The sequence below is a fragment of the Sturnira hondurensis genome, unplaced genomic scaffold (genome assembly GCF_014824575.4).
Source record: "Sturnira hondurensis isolate 20B ecotype Veracruz unplaced genomic scaffold, ASM1482457v3 Scaffold0020489, whole genome shotgun sequence".
Lineage (NCBI taxonomy): Eukaryota > Metazoa > Chordata > Mammalia > Chiroptera > Phyllostomidae > Sturnira > Sturnira hondurensis.
This window is the reverse complement of record NW_028093120.1, coordinates 7,699,606-7,715,743: the sequence shown is the minus strand read 5'-3', so window position 1 is coordinate 7,715,743 and position 16,138 is coordinate 7,699,606. Positions and strand designations below refer to the sequence as shown.

At 36.5% G+C, this 16,138-nt stretch overlaps 1 pseudogene; it reads right to left on the bottom strand.

Moving 5' to 3' along the window:
• On the bottom strand, nt 1-1,411 carry LOC118975720 (coiled-coil domain-containing protein 47-like; annotated as a pseudogene).
• Between the last annotated feature and the right edge of the window lie 14,727 nt (nt 1,412-16,138).

Below are 16,138 nucleotides of genomic sequence, written 5' to 3'. Positions count from 1 at the left end.
TTAGAATTTACAGGTGGCATCAGGACTCAGATCTCTGGGATAATTTTTCATGGCTTTCGCCTTGATTTGCTTCATTTTCCTTTGCTCCTTTTCCAATTTCTTTTGCTCACTCCTTGAGGCAGCTCCCTCCAGCCTATGCCATTTCTCAGGATCTTCCTCATTTATGATTCACTCCTTTGCTGCCCTTTATTTCTCCTCATGCCGAGACTCTGCGACATATTGTCTTTGTACATGCCTCAGCTCCAAGAAATTCTCTTCGACTTCACCTCTGTTCTTACCTGCTTTTCGTTTTCTTTCCCTTTGAGAGACTTTTAAGCTTTTGTGAATTGAATGAATTACCATGTTCACCAGAGGTAGCAAAGCCTCCATATCCTTTGGGTAAATGTCACCTGAGCCAGGCACGTTCAGCGTAACAGTAGTGCCCCCTTCATGTCAGGTGGTTTTAAGACTGGCCTTTTTGCATGATTTTTGAACCCAAGAGCTGGTCTAAAAATGAACAGATTCAGTCTTGTCAGCACAGTATATAAGAAAGTGAACCTTCTTTATGTCCATTGTTCCTTCTATGACTTCTCTCATCTCTGACAGAAGAGCCAAGGAGTCTGGCAGTCCATACTTTGCTCCAGACCTAGGTGTGTCACTACCAAACTCACTCCTGCATCTCTTTCTGCAGTCTCACCAAGGCTTTTCAAGGACCAGCAGCAAACACATAGGTGTCCATGTCCTCATCATTCACGGCTACTTTTAGTTGCACTTGATCACTCACAGACATCACATCCGAGCCAGGAGACTCACTAAGTTCTGTTTCTTTAGGAACTTGAGCTAGATAAGCATCCCCTCACGGTGCACTTGACCAGAAAACCCCAGGCTGTGGATATGCTTCTTCTGGTCTAAATTTCCTGTGCTTATGGCTTCTGCCAAGGTAAAGCTGCTCTCCAAAAGCTATGAATGCTAAACCAGGCCCAAGCAGGGCAACAGTTTTTGTTCTTCCCAGTGATATAGAGAAGTGGAGCAGTCACCATCAAAATTTCTAGATAATATAACTCTCCCAACTGTTCTGGAAATGTGCAGGAATGTCAACAAATTGTTACTTGGTCTTCATTTTATCTAGAAGAACTATCTATTTGTCTTCATAACCTTAAAAATCTTTGTCATTGTATGGCTCACTATCTCCCTCCTGGGTACTTGTTTCTTTAAAATCTCTGTCTTTTCATCTCACCCTCCCAACTCCCCAGTGGTCTTGTCTTCACATTTTCTGTGCCACTGAGGAGCTTCAGTAACAGCATGTTCTGTGACATTCTCAAATTCTGCCAAGTCATCGTCATCATACTCTTCGTCTTCCTTAGCTCGAAACATCCAACTTGGCTTCAGAGACGCTCTGGAACGCCGAAAAGGACAACAGCATGGAAAGCATTCACTACTTCTGTGTCCGGGGCCACAAACCGTCCCAGAGCTCTTGCTGCGCCTCTCGGCCTGGCTGCCACCTGCACAGTCGCTGGGTTTTACTTCCCCCACACCTCTAGGACACAGCTGCACCACGTAGCTCAGTCAGCCCTGCCACTCTTCACATAGCCTCCGCCCCCCCCCCCGCCCCCATTCAGGGCTATTTTCCTAAAGCAAACTTCTGTGATGCAGAAAAACAGGAACTATTGAAAATGACAATGAAATTAACCTTTGATTTACAGTTCCTAAATTTTAGAGGGTCATGGGCTGTGAGGAACCCTGATTATAGGTGGAAAGAGTTCCTACATCACAGTGTTCTTGGAGTAGTAAACGAACTAATATATGTAGTGCTCAGAATAGGATAGTGCCTGAATTATGTGGTATGTGCTCAATAAATATTTGCTACTTTCTTCTGATTATTACTTTAAATAAAGCCGTGGGTATTCAGTGAGGAGATGTTTTGTCTGCCTAACAGTTGAAATTATCCTTCTCTCTGGAAATTTATTTGCCCCTTTATTTTTCTATATTTTATTCTCTTTACCCTATCCTCCTTTCTTTACTGGTTTTCATTGTTGTGGTTTGGTGACCCCAAAATAACAGCTCAGTTGAAGCGGACCACAGGTTAGCAGCCTCGGAGACAAAATAGTGTGCTGTGCTTTTGCTAATACTGTTTTCTTCTTACCTCTCATATTCCAAATTCTCTCTACTCTCCATGCTCCAACTCTTGCTCTTTTCCCAGATTGTTCCAGAGCACATTAAGTTTCATTAAACTAACCCAATGCTTACTGTCAATATCATACATTTATTGTCTCCTTTGTGTATATTTTATGTGTTTTTGTATTTTCTCTAAGGCAGTTTTAATTTCCTCAAGGGCTTAGACCTCACTCAGGCAATCACCCCATCGCCTCTCCCATCTGCCACCAAGTATCTGCCATAGGCTTATACACATAATAGATTCTCCTTAGAAAATGATCTATGAACTAAGTAATGCTCCCCTTACTTAATTCAAATGGTTGTTTTGATACCATGTGGTGATAGCCTAGTTATACCAGAAAAAAAAAGGTTCTCTTTTCTAATATAGAATTTATTCTACCATCCAAATTATATTCTTTTTGTCAGAAAGTTTGCCTTAGAAATGACTCTAATTTGTTCCTTTTGCAGTTAATGTTCTCATCTGGATCAAATGAAAATAGGAAATGTGATCATGATGAATTATTTTGATTTTTAAAAACAGTCGTTTCCTAGAGATTTTTAAGGGAATTGATATTTTTTTGTTCAAGGAGTTTTAAGATTATGGAGTCTGTGATTGAAGAAGCATGTTCCCAGGTAAGTCCTAGACATTTAAAAGTTGAGAATTGATGTTTTGGTTCTTACTATGTTAGAAAGGGAATTCCTATTTTTGCATTTCTTGTTAAACTTTGCATATGTGGTTTTTAAGCTATTTGGGTAGGATATTGCTTGGTTAAATAAGATGGCTTTTTCTGAAAGCTGGAAACTTCTGTGTTTGTGTACACAGTCACACAATTTTGTCTTGCATCCTGTAGTCTCTAAATGTTAGTGAAACCCATCTTATATTATACTGTTAACTTATATTATACAAGTTTGTCTATATCTGACACCCCCCACCTCCACCAGACTATAAATTTCTCAAGCAAAAATGGGTGTCCATGTTGCATAATGGGTTTCATGTTGTTATAAACATGAAATATATTTGATATTGCTATTTAATATATATGAAGTATCATGTGTATTAACTATATATTCTTAACATGGGAAAACATCTAAGCATCGATTTACTTACATTTCTTTGGTATCTTTTAACCTTGTGGATAAATAGTAGGAGATGAAAGTAAGTAAACCAGGCTGTATTCAATAAGAATTCAGTTTTGTTAATGTTTTAATGAGAGAACTGGGCACATATTTAATTTATATATTAAAACAAAGGAGGAAAAAAATAAAACAAGACTCTCCCCAGTCTTATTTCTGGAAGAACAGCTCAGCAGGGCTGAACAAGTTTTTGTTTACGTGCTTGGTTTCCATAGCTGGGTAAGCTTATGTACAAACCCCAAATCTTTCATAACCAGTTGAGCCATTGTCTGCTGATGCATTCTTATTTCTGGCCAGAACATGAAGCTGGCAAAATTATAAAAAACATTACATTCAAAACTACTCTAATAGCCAAGAAGCCTGATTTTGAAAACAGAAATGTGTAACTGATAAATCTACTAAGTGGAAAATTCCTTATTTTTTGTCAAATGATTTCTTTTTCTCTGATTATAAGCATGTTAGATGGATAATGTTTTGGATGCATAAATCATTATAAAGCAAGCTTCCAGTGTTCACTTTATCATAAAAGCATCTAACAGAGAAATATCTCTTTTTCTCCAATTCTGTCTGAGAATAAGAAACTGGTACGATTTGGTCAATAACGTTCAAACATCCATAAAAAAGATAAATTTGAGATTGAGTATTCAAGTTCAAATAAAGTTTCAGAGCATGTCATATTTGAGGCATATGAATTAAAACACTATCCTATTCTTACACAGTTGAGGCAGAATGGTCACACTCAGACCAGCTAAATCATGTGAACACTAAGAGATGTCCTGCTTGCCCTCCTCTTTCTTTATATCTGGGTCCTGTCTGATTGTCATATTCAGTTCATAAAAACCATCTCCAAAGAACTTCAGGCACTTTTCATACTTAAAGAGGAGAAAGGGACTAGTATTTATTGAGCTCCTACTATATGCTTGGTACTTTAGAAATATTATCTCATCCAATCCTTTCAGTTGTTGAGGTGGATTTTATAGTCTTCTGTTGACAGGGAAAACTTATACTCAAAAAGGCACACAGATGATAACTGAGTGAACTAGAACTAAATACCAAGGTTTCCATTTTTAAGTCCGGTATGCTTATCACTGTTTCAGGATCTAGTATCACATAGTAAACGGTCAGTGAACCTTTGCTAAATGAATGGATTCCATGGATGACTTATATCCCTCAATACCTCCCTCCCTTCCTCCCTCCGTGCCTCTCTTCATCCCTCCCTCCTTCCTTCTTTTCCCCATGGTAAACATTTATTGGAGTGGATCTGGGGACTCACCTTCTCTATGAGTAGAAGTCACCTCGATAATATCCTCGACACAAAGTCCTCCAGCCCTTGTTTGCCTTTTTCTGGGAAAAGGAGATCATTAATTTGTGAGGCAGTCTCTTTTATTTTGCTGTGGCCATTATTGTTAGAAAGGCTTTCCTCATACTGAGATGAAATGTGCTTCTAGGTGGAAGGATGGTATGGTATTCTGTGAAAAGCACAGGTCTGGGGTTAGAAAACTGGAATTTGGATCCCAGCATTTTTACTTTCTGAACCCCTTTCCTCACCTGTATAATGGTGGTAATGGGTCGTGCCTGCATTGCCAAACTCACAGGGTCATGGTAAGAACCAAATTATAATGTATAAAACAGTCCTCTGTAAAGAATAAATCCCAACAGAAAAGTTAGTTATTCTCATTTTACCCTCTGGGACTTCATAGAGCAATTCTATTCATTGTTAAAAGAAAATAATTACATGTCTCGTTATATCTTCTTTTCTGTAGACTATAGAGTTTCATTTCCTTACATTTTTAAAACATGTAAAATAGATGGGTTTCATATAAAACCCCCTCCTGGTTGCCTCCTGCTGAACATTTTCTAATTTGTCACACTGAATCATCATTCTTGCCGGCACAGAATGTAGTATCAAAACACTTCTTGGCTTAGATAATGTTTGATAATATAACCTCAAATTACATGAGTGTTTTCATTTATTACAGTTTATAGCTAAGCTATGTCGACTTTGTGTTTCTTTTCACATTAGATGCTATCAAGCTAAGTCTCCCAGATCCTGTATTTATGTGATTGTATTTTTTAACCTGAATGTATAATAGATCACTGAATTTGTTTATATTTAATTCATCTTGGTTTTGGCTTATAATTCTAGTCATTACAATCTGACTTTTTTCTTTTTAATCCTCACCTGAGGGTATGTTTATTGATTTTAGAGAAGAAAAAGGAGGGAGGGAGAAAGGGAAGGAGAGAGAGAGACATCTATTGGTTGCCACTATATGCATCCCCAATGGGGAGATTGGTCACCTCCCATTCACATCCCAAATGGGGATCCGGGGATTGAGCCTGCAGCCTTTCCATGTATGGGATGGTGCTCCAATCAACTGAGCCACTTGGCCAGGGCTCCACTTCTTATTCTTACCTACCAATGAAAGCTATGTCCATTAAGTTTTATGATACCTGCTAAAGGGATAAGTCCTTTTTAGCATTAGATATATTATTGGTAAAAATGTTGAATAAGCTAAGGCTTGTAAAGAACACTGTCTTCTCATTAAAGGTTTTCCTCTAATGTTGATTACTCATAGTTACTGAAGAGTTTATTGCAGTCATTTGTGATAGAATTGTTTCTCTTTTCATAGATTGTGAGACCACATCTTGGTCTTCTTAGCATCTCTAAGGCTTAATATAGTAGCTGCTCAATAAGTTTATAATTAGAGAATAAATGAATGAATTGACATTAATCTGTTTAGTAATATGCTTTCGGTATGGTTATTCAACTAGATATCCACCCATCTACCTTGGCCAATATCCAACTTAGATTTTTTTTAATTCTTAAAAGTAGTGGGAAGAGTTGGTCAGATATATCCCAAGTCAATGGGAATATTCCTTCGATCTAATTACTTAATAACCCTGTTATGGAAGGAAATTAGATCTGCTAATACGACATGAATCTAGTGAACTCATCCATATTATTTATAGTTAACACCTATTTTTCCCTATGTATTCACATATCTTCTGTTTAATTATATATTTTGACTATTGCTTTATCTTTTCTCAACCTAATTACCATGTGTACCTACCTGTGGGAGGTACACCCATGCAAATATTCTCTCCTCCAACACCTTTCTGGCCCCCTATTTTTGCTCCATTCTCAGTTTCATCAATCTTTTCAGGTTAAACAGTTTTTTTAATGCATTATTGAGAATAGGCACCTTTGTATCTTCAGTTCTCTCAGTTTACCCGTCTCCTTTCCTACCTGGATTCTTCCCTTCTTTGGACCAAGTTGAATAAATACAATGTGTTCAATAAAATTTTGTATCTCTAAATTTAATTTTTTATGAAAAGCTGAAACACCTTTTCTCTCTACCTAAACAAAACTAAAATCTCTGAAACCAACTCAATTACATGTTGTTTAAATACTGTTAATATATGAGCAGGTCCAGTGGCTCTCAGATGGAGAGCCTTTTCTTTCTAGAGGACTTACTGCAATTTGGGTGATCAATAAAAATCCAAGGAAGGAGCTTCTGAAAAATTATGATTTGTGATATTTTACAAGGCTAGTTCTATTTCCCTCAGAAGACTGAGAATATTGTATTAAGTCATTGTGAACTCTGTCTTATTTACCACTTATTTAGCTCTTTTTTTATTATTTGCCAAAATCTACATTTTTTTATTTAATTATTATTCAAGTACAGTTTTCTGTCTTTTACTCCCATCCCAGGCCACCCGGCCCCATGCTTCCCACCTCCCTCCCATTTCCACCCCCCTTAGTTGTTGTCCATGTGTCCTTTATACTAGTTCCTCTAAATCCCTCCCCTTTCCCCCCTGAAATTCCCTCCCCTCTCCCTTCTGGTCGCTGTCCCCCTATTCNAACACCTGTTTTTTCCCTATGTATTCACATATCTTCTGTTTAATTATATATTTTGACTATTGCTTTATCTTTTCCCAACCTAATTACCATGTGTACCTACCTGTGGGAGGTACACCCATGCAAATATTCTCTCCTCCAACACCTTTCTGGCCCCCTATTTTTGCTCCATTCTCAGTTTCATCAATCTTTTCAGGTTAAACAGTTTTTTTAATGCATTATTGAGAATAGGCACCTTTGTATCTTCAGTTCTCTCAGTTTACCCGTCTCCTTTCCTACCTGGATTCTTCCCTTCTTTGGACCAAGTTGAATAAATACAATGTGTTCAATAAAATTTTGTATCTCTAAATTTAATTTTTTATGAAAAGCTGAAACACCTTTTCTCTCTACCTAAACAAAACTAAAATCTCTGAAACCAACTCAATTACATGTTGTTTAAATTGTGTTAATATATGAGCAGGTCCAGTGGCTCTCAGATGGAGAGCCTTTCTTTCTAGAGGACTTACTGCAATTTGGGTGATCAATAAAAATCCAAGAGAGGAGCTTCTGAAAAATTATGATTTGTGATATTTTACAAGGCTTGTTCTATTTCCCTCAGAAGACTGAGAATATTGTATTAAATCATTGTGAACTCTGTCTTAATCACCATCAATGTTTAGCTCTTTTTTTTATTATTTGCCAAAATCTACATTTTTTAATTTAATTATTTTTCAAATACAGTTTTCTGTCTTTTACTCCCATCCCAGCCCACCCCGTCCCGTGCTCCCCACCTCCCTCCCATTTCTACCCCCCTTAGTTGTTGTCCGTGTGTCCTTTATACTAGTTCCTCTAAATCCCTCCCCTTTCCCCCCTGAAATTCCCTCCCCTCTCCCTTCTGGTCACTGTCCCCCTATTCTCTATTTCAGTGTCTTTGTTTTTATTTTGCTTGTTTGTTTGTTTTGTTGTTTAGCTTCCTGTTGAGTCACCATTGAGGTTCTGTTGTAAGAGAAGGCAGGTTTGCCTTGGGCTGGCATTCTGGGAATAGAGTTAAATGAGGCCATTGATCAGCATTTGTGTTTAGCATAAGGAAATATTCCTTTGTTTACTGAAACTGGATACACAATACTCTGCTATTTCCTGTATTTTGATAAATAGTAGTATTTTCTGGGTTGGAAAATATGTGTCATTTCCTTAAAGGCTTAATCTGATTTTAGTCTGAAAGTAATTAGTAGCTACATTTCTTTATGCATATCCATACATTTTACCAATCATCTTAACTGGGAATTCCATGGGTACCATTATTAGTATATTACATTTTGATACATGCCAGCTTTTTTAAAAGGTTGTCCATGATGATAATATCTTTTATATTTGAGTTATTTTGAGTGCAGCCTTATTTTTCACTTAAGAAATATATGAATTTATACTTAGAATGTCAGCTTACTCCATCTGGTAGTTGTCATAGGACAGGATGTAATCTCTAAGTCTTCAATTAGTAGGGAAAAAAAACCCGTGAATCAGAAAGGCCAGAAAAGAAGTCTTGAAATGCACTTTTATAAGCTCTGCCTCAGTCGGGAACTAAATTAACCTGCGACCTAGGGACTACATCGACTACTAGGCACACTCGGATACTCTCCCTAGTACTGACCTGACCACACCTCACACGTTAAGAGCTGTACTTCCCGAGGCAACCACTGAAGCTTAATTAATTTCATTTATTTATGCTTTTCCTATTAGACTGTGTGCTCCCTGCATGCCAGATCTGTAGAATCTATTTATAAGAGAACCTAAGACTCTAGTTTAAAAATACCACTAATGAACTGTGTGACTTTGAGAAATTAACCTTTTGATGTTACTGTAATAACATCATAAAGATAAAGTGAGGTAATATAGATGAAAAAGAATTAATTTGAAATATAAAGAATCTGTTTAAAAAGAAAGAATGAAAAGATTTAAATATTTGGCTATAAACATAATAAGTAAATCAGAGGAAATATTAGTAAAATATAGGACAGAAGAAGCATTGTCTTTTACTTATAAAATATGAGTAAATATATGAGTAAAAATACTATAGGTATGGGAAACTTAATAATAGCACCAACCAGTATGAAATACCTATATAAAAATGTAAAAAAAATGTGTGCTGAAAGCTACAAAACATTGATTAGAGAAAAAAAAGATCTACATAAGTGGAGAGGTACATGATATTCACAGATTGAATGACAATTTTGTTAGAATGAATTTTCTCCCCAGATAAAGTTATAGATTCTTCAGTTCCAAATAAGATCCTAGCATGCCATTTTTGTAGAAAAATGTAAGTCGATTCTAAATTTCATATGACAAAGCAAAAACACTAGAAGAGTCAAATCAATTTTGAAAAAAAAAGAACAATATTGAAGAATTCCTACAACCTGATTTTAAGACTTACTATAATTGAGACAAGTCAAAATAAAATGGTATTGACATAAAGATAAACCCAGAAATAAATGGAGACATATAGTAGAGAAATAGATCTACATATGTATGGTTCATTGATTTTTTACAGAGGCACTAAGGCAATTCAATGGAGTGAAGATAATGTATTTTAAAAAATTGTTTAGAACAATTGGACGTCTAGATGTCTGTCCCCTCTTCCCAAAATTACCTTGACCCATTACTTATACCGGAGGCAAAAATAACTGAAAGGGGATTATACATTTAAATGTTATAACTTCTCGAAGAAAACATAGGAGAAAATCTTAGCAACTTTGGGTTAGGAGAATATTTCTTAGGTAAGACAAAACATATGAATCATAAAAGAAAGAACTGATAAATTCGACCTAATGAAAATTAAAGACTTAAGTTCTCCACAAAGCTACAGTGAGGAGAATGAAAACACAAGCCATAGACTGGAAAAAAATATTTGCAAAGCAAATATCTGGTAAAGAACTGGCATGCAGAATGTGTAAAGACATTCATAACTTAATGATAAGAAAACAAACAACCTCATTTTAAAAATAATCAAAAGAATTAAACATTTTACCAAAGAACATGTAAGAAAGACAAACACATGGAAAAATATTTACCATCCTATTTCTTAGAGAAGTGTAAATTAAAACCACAATGAGATATTACCACACACTTATTAGAATGGCTAAAATTTTTTTAAAAAGGAAAGGAAAAAGAAAACAAACCTGACCGTATTAAATATTGTCAAGGACATGGGACAAGTGGCACTCTCACACTCAACTGGAACTCGGGTCGGAGTGCAAAATGGAACACAGCCACTTTGGAAAACCATCTGGCATTTCTTACAAAGTTTAGTATACCTCTATCATGCTCCTAGATGTCTGACCACAGGATATGAAAATATGTCTACCAAAAATTTCTATGTTAATGTTTGTGGAGACTTTTAAAAATATCAGTCACTGGAAACTGGAAGCAATCAAAATGTCCATCAACAGGTATATGGATAGAAAACTGTGGACATGCATGGAATGAAAACTATTCAGCAACAAAGAGTAAACAATTACTGATACATGGGTGAATTTATTTATTTATTTATTACAAATATTTTATTTATTTATCTTTAGAGGGGAAGGGAAGGAGAGAAGGAGAGAAATATCAATGTATGGTTGCCTCTCGTGAGTCCCCTGCAGGGAACTGGCCTGCAACCCAGGCATGTGCCCTGACTGGGAATCAACCCCCGATTGTGTGGTTCACAGGCCCGTGCTCAATCCACTGAGCTACACCAGCCAGGGCACATGGGTGAATTTAAATACATCATGCTAAGTGAACAAAGTCAGATTCAAAAGGCTACATACTATACAATTTCTTTTATATGACATTTTGGACAAGGCAAGACCATAGGGACAGAAGACAGATCACTGGTTACCAGGGAGAAGAGGTGCGAGAGGAGGGAGCTAGAGGGATATCCTTGAGGATAATAAAACTACTCTATTTTGTGTTGATGGTTACATGAGTATATGCTTTTTAAAAAATGCATAGAAAAGGGGAAATTTCACTCCTTTCTAAATTATATCTCAATTCACCTGAATTTAAAATATGATAAAACAATTTTAAAAACCAAATGACAAATCAGGCAAAAGGAATTACTATTTTTTTGGACCATAAGACACACCTAGGTTTTAGAGGAGGAAAATAGGAAAAAAATTTTGAAGGAAAAAATGTGGTAAAATATTTCATAATATAAATAATATAATATTTCACCAATGTAAATGTAAACAGAATTCAATACCATTTACAACCATTATTCCTCTGAAATTTGTTGTGGAGGGGAGGAAAATGCATCTTATAGTCTGAAAAATACGGTATAACATGTGAGATACACAAAGGTTATTTAATATATAAAACTTTTTTTAATAAAAAAATTTATAATTTATAAGAAAGATGAACTCTCCAGTTTATAAATATATAAAGGATTTAAACTAACAAAAGAAGAAAAAATGAAGTAGCCAGTAAACATACAAAAGACTGAATTCAAACAACATAATTTTACCTATCAAACTGTCAAAAGTTACTGAAAAAATGGTAATCCATGATTGAGAGAGTGCAGAGAAAGATCCTCTTATGCACTGCTGACTGCTGGTGAGGGTATAAACTGACACCTCACACTTCCTTCTCAAAGATAATTTAGCAATATGTTTTAAGACCTTAAAATATTACAACCGTTTTGGCAAGAAATTTCACATAAACAGTTTTTAAATATTAAATTATATTAAAAATATTAAATGTGTTTCTGCTGCATAGAATTCCATTGCATAAATATACCATAGTTTTTCGATCCATTCATTTTCTGATGGGCACCTAGATTGCTTCCAACTCTTGGCTATTGTAAATTGTGCTGCTATGAACATTGGGGTGCATAGGTTATTTTGGATTGGTGTTTGCAGGTTCTTAGGATATAATCCTAGCAGTGGAATTGCTGGGTCAAAAGGCATGTTCATTTTTAGTTTTCTTAGAAAATTCCATAGTGTTTTCGATAGTGGTTGTACCAGTCTGCAATCCCACCAACAGTGAACTAGGGTCCCCTTTTCCCCACAACCTCTCCAACACTTGTTATTTGTTGCTTTGTTTATGGTGGCCATCCTGACCAGTGTAAAGTGGTATCTCATTGTGGTTTTATCTGCGTCTCTCTGATAGCTAGCGATATTAAGCATCTTTTCTTGTGTCTCTGAATCCTCTGTATGTCTTCCTTGGAGAAGTATCTGTTCAAGTCCTTTGCCCACTCCTACCCTTTGCAACAGCATGGATGGAACTGGAAAGCAAAAGGGAAATAAGGTTAGTGAAATAAGCCAGGCGGTGAAAGACAAATACCATATGATCTCACCTTTAAAAGGAACCTAAACAACAAAATAAACAAGCAAGCAAAATGTAACCAAAGACAATGAAATAGAGAACAGGCTGACAGAGACCAGAGGGGAGAGGGGAGGGAATTTCAGGAGAAAAGGGGAAGGATTCATAGGAACAATTATAAAGGACACGTGGACAAAAACTAACAGGGGTGGAAGTGGGAGGGAGGTGGGGAGCATTGGGGAGGGGGTGGGCTGGGATGGGATTAAAAGACAGAAAACTGTACTTGAACAATAATTAAATTAAAAAAAAAGAAAAATGTTAAATGTGTGCACCAAAATTATCCACAAAATTTTTCATACATCCAGTCATTTGTAGAAATTAAAAATGCACACCAGAACTGGCTGGCGTAGCTCAGTGGATTGAGGATGGGCTTGTGAACCAAAGGGTTGCTGGTTCAATTCCAGCAACCCTTTGGTTCACAAGTCCTCCCTTCCAGTGGAGGACATGTGAGAGGCAACCACACACTGATATTTCTCTTTCTCTCTCCCTTACCCTCTCTCTAAAACTAACTAAATAAAATCTTAAAAAAATTTTTTTTTGTTGCTCACCAGTAGGGCACTAGATATGTAAGTAGTTTCTTTTTTAAAAAAAGATTTTATTTATTTATCTTTAGAGGGGAAGGGAAGGAGAGAAGGAGAGAAATATCAGTGTATGATTGCCTCTCATGAGTCCCCTGCTGGGAACTGGCCTGCAACCCAGGCATGTGCCCTGACTGGGAATCAAACCACAATCACATGGTTCACAGGCCTGTGCTCAATCCACTGAGCTACACCAGCCAGGGCAGTAAGTTGTTTCTTAATACAGTGGGATACAATTCAAGCATTAAAAATAATGTTTTAGATAAATAGTTTTGAGAAGATCTTCATTATTAAAGAAGATCATTATTAAATGATCTTCTTTCATTATTAAATTTAAAAAGTGAATTACAGTCCTGGCCGGGTGGCTCAGTTGGTTGGATCATCATCTGTACAACAGAAAGGTTGTAGGTCCAATTCCTGGTCGGGGAGCAAATGGGAGGCAATAAACTGATATTTCTCACATTGATATTTCTCTCTCTAAAATCAATAAACATATCCATGGATGAGGATTAAAAACAGAAAAAAGTGAATTATAGTACAATATGAACAGTACAACTTAATTTTTATAAGTTAATCTAAAAGACATGTATATACTATATACATATATATACTATGTGTGTATATATGTATAACTAGTTGTTTATAAGAAGTGAGATGACTATGATTTTTGACATTTCCTTCTTATGATTTATATTATGAAAATATAAAGATATCATAATATCTTTTCAGTTAGCTGACAATAATACTTTTGTTAAAATTAATTTAAACAATATGAAAAATCATAAAAATGTAGCACATTAATGTTAATGTCATCTTAAAAGACTATTTTAGTAACATTGAACTGAAGTTATGAATCTGAAAACTTTTAATAATCATTGCCACTATTCATTTAACAGTTACTATGTTCCAGACACAGCAAACTTCTCTGTATATCCTTTCAGTAACCCTATTAAGTGGGGATCATTATAGTGTAACTTCAAAAATATGGGAAGTGAGGCTCAGAAAGATTAAGTAACTTGTTCATGGTCACCTGGCCATTAAAGGGTAGAGATGGGTTTTGAACCTTGATTTGTCTTTGAGACTCGCGCTCTTCACTTTATACTGCCTCAGTTCTCAGTTAAGCAGTTACTAGTTGATTTAAAATCAGTTATTTGGTTGCCAGTGATCTGCTTTGGGGGATTACCTAGACCTTTTCCTTTGCTTCTCTCTGCAGCCTGGTACGGGATTTCTGTGGTGTGGAAGTTTTGTTCTCTGTGTGATGTTTCTGTGAGTGATTTAATGCAGATGGGTGTCAGAATGTTATCTGTAGTCAGAGTTGGTGTTACCCATTTGGCTTTGTATCCAGATTATGCTTGTCTCCTTTTATCACCAGTCACTGAGACCACTTGAGCAGTAAAGGCAGGAAAACACTCTTTCTCTTATATCTTGATGTAATACATTCTAATTTTTTAAATATAAACTTGATTTTTTTATTAGAAACCTAACACACGTTCATTTGTTGTCAAGTTTTCAGCTCTCATATCAGTTTATGGGATTAAATAAAATTGGATGGACTGGATAGTAGGGGCATCACACCCTGCATTTGCTCATTTTGGCTGCAGTCTCTCTGTAAGTGGCGGCTGAGACGGGGCACTGAAACTTGGAACAGTCTCATAGCCTGGAGCATCTGGGAGTCTATAAAAGCAATGCTAAAGCAAGTGGCTGCCTCCCATGAATCTCTGCCACTTGCTTTATTATTTTTTGTGGTACTTACCATTACCAGTAATTATATTTTCACGTATTCATTTGTTTATTCTGTCCCCTTCCTTTGTCTTCGTGGAAGCAGGGTCTTGATTTTACTCATTACTGAATCCTCTGTACCTAGAAAACTGCCTGTGACTTAGTTGGCACTTAGTATTTGTTGAATGAATGAATGAATGAATGAATGAAATGACGAGATTAGTTGGAATATATTGTGGGTGAAAAGGGGCCACATGCTAAGCCTAACAAGCTCAGGGGAGCCTCTGTGATGGCCTTGAAAGCTTGGAGACCTAGAGTAGCCACTCAGGATGGTGTAAAGTTAAGAAACTTTCAAACTAAAAGCAGGCCATGAACACAGTCGTGTCCTAGGCTTAGATCTTCCCTGACAAAAGTCAGCCTTTACCTTAGCTGCGCCTGTCTGTTGTCTTTTTGCATCTACAAGAACATATCTTTGGAATGTCAGAGTTCCTTTTTCTGTGCCCTCAAAGCACAGGTACTGCACCCAGGGGAGGCTGCAAATCCCCTCATTGTTATTGTTATCATGGTAGTGTTGACAGTGAATTATCCTGTACCCACCTGTGTAAAACAAGTATGTGTCTACCATTTTACTTTTTTATCCAGTCCCAGAAGTTTCTCCACTTTGCTTTCTCCCACCTCCCTAATCTATCACTAGTGGATTTTATGTAACCCACTTATGCCTTCTCTTTTTATTGCAATACATAAATTAAGTGCAAAACTGCAATTTTCTGGAGCATTTTTTCAATCTTTTGAGATTTTGCTTCCTGGCAATTGTCAGTTTGACTCAAACTCACTATCAGCATTGGTTTTTACATAAATATTGTATTTTCAAGGTTGGAAAAAATCTTCAGAGTCCTTAGGTGACCTTAACAATCATATCACCAAATTTCCATTAGGACAAGCATTCCAGTCCCTGTTGATTGGACCTCCTTTTTTTCTTTCCTTTGGGGAAGGTCCAAAAAGTGTACTTAGTAATCAAAGTTCAAGGGGGAGAGGCAAAGAAGGAGGGTACAGCAAGAGCAAATTGAAAGGAATTTGAAATCTAATGCGGTCACTAGCCAGTATTTTACTTAGCTGTGTTAGTGCCCTCAACCCCTTTTATTTTCACATTGTCTGCATTTACCTGTAAATTGCAAGCCTACTTTTAGTTTCTTTTTATGTATCAACTTAACCCAGCTTTCTATAAATCAGCTTACAAAGGTAAGGGGTCAGCTGACATTTCTGAACTACTTGTGCCAGACGCAGCGCTGAGAACTTCATATGGGCCATCCCACTTAATCCTCACAATAACTCTAGGAGGGCAATGGTATTGAGTCCATTTAAAAGATGAGGAAAGATAATG